Source organism: Odocoileus virginianus, chromosome 33 (assembly GCF_023699985.2).
Source record: "Odocoileus virginianus isolate 20LAN1187 ecotype Illinois chromosome 33, Ovbor_1.2, whole genome shotgun sequence".
NCBI lineage: Eukaryota > Metazoa > Chordata > Mammalia > Artiodactyla > Cervidae > Odocoileus > Odocoileus virginianus.
Window position 1 is genome coordinate 39,842,367 of NC_069706.1, and position 5,227 is coordinate 39,847,593.

Sequence of the window (5,227 nt, forward strand, 5' to 3'; positions counted from 1 at the left end):
AGCCCGGGCTCCCTGCGCCCAGGCCCCAGCCACCTGCACTCCCACCCTAGAGGGGGGAAGCGCCCCCCTGGATCAGAGGCAGGAGGAGGAGGGGTCAACAGGGCCATCCTTGGCTGGGCGGGGCGGGGCGGGGTGGGCACCTGGGGCGGGACCGGTCCTGGGGTTAGCGTGCAGGCATGGCCTCGGGAAGCATCACTGCCTCTGCCAGGAAGGTGAGTGGGTCCCGGAGGAGGGCCAGGTCACGTGGCGGGCATGGCGGGGCCTGGACTCGGGTGTCCTTAGCCTCCATCTGGGAGGTGTGGGGAGCAGAGCCTGGAGTCACTCCAGGCCCCCCTCCTGTCTGGGACCTCACTGGGGAGGGGCCCTGTCTGGCTGGGCCCAGGCAGGAGCCACAGTCGCCCCACAAAGTCTGTGGTCACCGCTGTGGTCACGTTTTCACCTCTCAGCATCTCAGGCTTCCCGGGAAGAAGGGGCTGCCCAGGCCTCTAGGGGACACGGGCAGGGTGTGCCTGGCTTCCGCCAGCCCCTCCGAGTCCCTCCTGGGCCACCGACCCCAGGGCTGGCTGCAGCCCTTCCTAATGGAGTCAGTGTGAAGGCGCCGGAGGTCGAGCTGGGTCTCTCGGGGGAGGGGCCTCCCCGGGGCCCGTGTGCCACACTCTTCTCTCCCCACGGGGCCTGTCCTGCCCTGGGAGGGGTCTCCTCGCCCCTGGTAGATGCAGGGGTGGGCCTAGGAGCATGCACACCAGTGGATGGGGGCTCGTGAAGACCCCAAGGAGGGTGTCAGAGCTAGGCTGTCAGATCAGGGCACCCTGAGCCCAGGGACCCAGAGCACGCTGTGTGGGCAGTGGACGTGAGCTCAGGGTGGACACCCCTCGGCCCACAGGCTCCCAGCCCTGCAGGAGGGGTGCGGCGGGAAGATGGGGGCCCTCCTCATGCCTCGCGTGCAGCCTCCCCGCCCCTGAGGCTGCTGGGGCTCCCAGTCACCCCCAACAGCAGCGCTCTGACTCCAGGGCCTCCCCATGCCCCCTCCCACCCCTCCCAGCAGAGACCTGTGCCTGGGGGCCGGGGGCCTGGGAGCCCCTCTGCAGGCCCACCCAGGCGCCTCTCCCAGCCATCCTATCCCGGGGTCCCAGGCTCTGTGCTGACAGGCTCTGCCAGGTGGGCCAGAGACCCTGATGAGGGCGGATGGTGTGACCGCTGGCCCATTATGCTGTTAGCCAAGATTGTCCCCCTGACACACGCCTCACCTCCCAAACCCTAACCCTAACCCTAGTCCAATCGGAGTGCAGTCTGAGGACATCTTATCTTATCACAAATTGAAATTATATCGTATTAAATTAAAAAGCTGAAACCGCACGGCTGTGTGAAACTTCATCAGTGGTTTTAACAATGTGATGCTTCCATGTGGGCCATTTCTCCTCTCGTTTATTGAGGCGGGAGGACCTGCTGGGGAGAGGGGATGGGGGCGTCCAGGGCTGGCCCCCCGGGGTGGATCCGCCTCTCTCTGTGAGTCGGGGGCTGGGGCCAGGGTCCAAGGCTCCACGGGGGGTTGGGGGCATCTTAGCGGGAAAATGCTGTCTCTAGGACAGAGGGGGAGAGGGAGGGACTGCTGGTACCGTGAGGGACAAGCTGAGCGGCCAGAGGGGCGCATGGGAGGGGAAGGAAGCCCCTCGGAGCTGGGGGTCGGAGGGCGGGCAGGTAGGTGAACAGCAGGGGTGACCCTGAGTGCACCTGGGCTTCCTTGGGGCAGAAGAAGCTGGGCTGCAGCCTTGAGTTCTGGCAGAGCCCCCCACTCGCCAGTCTGGGGAAGAGGGGCGCTCAGACGGCCTGGGTGATGGCTGGGGCGTCGTCACACACCTGCAGCCGGGCCAGTCCCGGGAAAGCTCGCCCCAGGGTGAGAGGCGGCCGGGCTTTCCCACACTGTGCTCGCAGGAAGGACAGGACCGCCCGTTCAGAGCATTTTATGTTGATCACATGTTGAAATGGAGACATTTCACACATATTGGGTTCCATAAGATATGTTACGAGACTGATCTCGTCTCTTGCTCATTGTTTTAGTGCAGCAGCTAGAGAGTCCACCGTCGCGCGCCCGGCCCTCGCGGCCGTGGCCTGAACCCTCTGTCTGGCAGTCAGGGCTGCTGCCCCGTCAGTGGCTATGACCCCGCGTGCCCACTGGGGGCGTCCACCTGCGCCGGCTCGGTGGCCCTCTCTTCCTGCCCACCTCTAGGGGTGCGGACACCACCCTCGCCCACCACCCCTGCCCCTGCCCTCCTTCCAGACCCCGCCGCCCCTCTTATCAAAGGGCCAGCGGCTCTGACCGGGCTGCTGCCAGCGGCCTGAGTGGCTGCTGTCTAGTTCCCACAGGGGGCCTGTTCCCACCCGCTGCCCACCAGAGTCCCCGCAGCGTCCCCTCCGCTGCTCACTCCCAGGGCCCTGCGTGTGCCGGAGAGCGGGCCCTGCGTGTGCCGGAGAGCAGACCCTGCTGGCTTCCCCATTTCGTCTGGTTGTCCCCCTCCAGGGTAGATGGCTTCTGGTATCCTTGGCTCAGGGCAGATGGCCCCCTCCCCAACCCTAGGAAATGAGTCATACTTCGTACAAGCCAATCATGGCCATTCTCATCCCCGGTAAAGGAGGCTCTGGGAGGCTCAGACCGTAAAGAACCCGCCTGCAATGCAGGAGACCAGGGTTCGATCCCTGGGTCAGGAAGATCCCCTGGAGGAGGGCATGGCAACCCACTCTAGTGTTCTTGCCTGGAGAATCCCATGGACACCGGAGCCTGGCGGGCTGCAGTCCACGGGGTCACAAAAGAGTCGGACACGACTGACAGTCTCAGTACGCGCTCAGATCCTCTGTATCTCTGGGTTTCTTGCGGTGTGTGAGTTTCCTAGGGCTGTGAGAACAAAGTACGACTGACTTGCTAGCTTGAAAAACAGACATTTGGGGATTCCCTGGGAGCCCAGTGGTTAGGACTCTGCGCTTTCACTGCCGAGGGCCTGGACACAATCCCTGCTCAGGGAACTAAGGTCCCATGAGCCACGTGGTGCAGCCAGAAAGTACCCCGTTCCGGAGCCAAGGTGTCTGTGGAGTTGGCTCCCTCTGAGGCTGTGAGGAAGGCCTCTTCTGGGCCTCTCACTAGCTCCTGGTGCTGCCAGCAATCCGCGGAGTGCAGGTCTGGGTCCAGACGCCTCCTTTCACATGGACACGTCACACCAGATCAGGGCCCTCTCTGATGACCCCATTTCCAGATAAAGTTGCATTGTGAGGTTCCTGGCAGACATGAAGTTTTAGGGGGCATCGTTCAACCTACTCTGTATGGGAAAATCATCCCCTTTTTGTTTTACTCAGATTTCCTGATATTTGTAGATGACTGGAAATTTATTTCCTGGAATGGAGGTGTGGCCACTAGCAGAACCTCAGACTGTGGAACTGTCTGCAGGAGGGCCGGTGGGCAGCGGGCAGTGAGGCCCGGCGCTCTGGTTGGGAAGTTGGTGATCGTAATGATGAACTCACGGAAAGTTAGATGCAGCTGTTAACCTGTGCTGCCTTAGCTTCCAGACCACAGATTCATCAAAGCTGGGGAAATAGTAGGAAAACAGTCAGAATATCAGTGTTAACTGACTGCTTCTTGTGCCTTTGATAAGTCTTATGAGAGAGGTGTTTGGGGTGAAGGTAGCCAAGCCGAAAGCTCGAGGAAGGACACTGCAGATTTGCTAACAGCACTTTCATCCAGACCGGTGAAGCATTCCACGAAGGAGCTCTGCTGTGGGAGGGAAGCCAGCTCTCACGGGCCGAGCTAGAGCTCTTGCCAAAAGCAGAAAGGAGGAAGGCTCATGGGGAGAAAAGCTCACGTTTCTAGGCCTCCCTGCAAACCTGCCGTTAAGACAGTCATGTGACTAGGCGAGACACCACCCCCCTCCCGTCTTTGCTGGGTGCTACCCGGGACGTGGGGGTGCCAGGGTGGGACTTGGGACTCACGGTGCCACAGCAGCCAGCTTGGGACCACGAGGGAAGATACGGTCACCACACAGAGACTGGCAGGGCGGAGACAGGGAAGGCTCCTGGATGTTTGCTGACATCCTGTGGCTGTTGCCTTGCCCCGAATGAGCTGATCTAGAACTTTCCTACGTGGAGACTTGTTGTTCCAAGGGATGATAAACCAGGATTGTCTCAGCTTCTGCCTTGCATGTTCTGAGAGCCAGGTCGAGCCCTCTAAGGACGCCCAGCTACGTGTGCAGTCCTTCCCCTTGTCTGTGTGAGCCCCATGGAGATGAGGCCCTGGCCCTGACCACGGGATCACATACTCCCTCAGGGCTGTCCCCCATCTGTGGCAGCGTGGCCCGGGACCAGCAGCTCGCCCTCCTGCACTCCCTGCCCTCCCTGGGGCCTGCGTCGGGTCTGCGGTGCGACCTGGAGCTTCCCCGAAAGTGGAGGCGCCGGTGACAGCGTGACACCCCTTGTGCCGTGGGCAGGTGGCTGTGTGCGCTTTGTCGGCTCATCGGGGAGTGTGGCCCGCCGGGGGCGGATCTCAGCGGCTCCCCTTTCCCCTGGTCTCAGGTCTACCTGCCACAGGGGGTGGGCAGCCCTCCACCCTTGGGAGGGTTGGAGCAAAGTCAGAGTAGTTCTCCAAAGCCAGCTCCACCTGCTGATGGATGTCAGAGAGCTGGGCGCACAGTCCCGCCCCCCCACCTGCTCCCACGGTCTCCAGTCTTTCTCCGCCACGTGGGATAATCTGTGCTGACTTCCAGCAGGCCCAGGAAGTCCCCCGTTCTATCTGCCTATTGCAGAAGGCTCGGGTGCTGCCCAGGCACATCAGCCCATGGGCTTGGATGCAGGGCTGGGAGGGCTGCCCTCCTCCCCCGGCTTGCTCAGGCTGACCTTGGAGTGACCCCAGACCCAGTGCTCCGGGTGGGGGCGGCTGTCACCTCAGCAGGAGGAGTGGGGAGGGGGAGGAGGGGGAGGGGCAGGACCAGCCAGCAGCACCTGGCCGGGCTCCAGGCAGCAGCCAGGTAGCCGGCTGCGTGCCTCCCTCCCCTGGAAGTGGGGGGCCCCCCAGGGGACCCCCGCATCATGTGACCTGTCAGCTGACAAAACAGGATGACTCAGCCGGCAGCTGTCGGCCCCTGAAATAATGACAAAAACAATTAGCAATCCAAGCAGTAGCCTTTCCTTAATTATCTCCTCCGAGTTTAATTAACTAGCTAAATTATCAGCAGTAATGTAGGCATTA

General features: G+C 61.9%; 1 long non-coding RNA gene across 1 annotated transcript; it reads right to left on the reverse strand.

Moving 5' to 3' along the window:
- Nucleotides 1-2,395: 2,395 nt before the first annotated feature.
- Nucleotides 2,396-4,890, reverse strand: LOC110136770 (uncharacterized). Its single transcript, XR_002313723.2, has 3 exons — nucleotides 3,976-4,890; nucleotides 3,058-3,573; nucleotides 2,396-2,890 (listed from the first exon to the last, which is right to left on the reverse strand). It is a non-coding gene; the product is annotated as an uncharacterized lncRNA (long non-coding RNA).
- Between the last annotated feature and the right edge of the window lie 337 nt (nucleotides 4,891-5,227).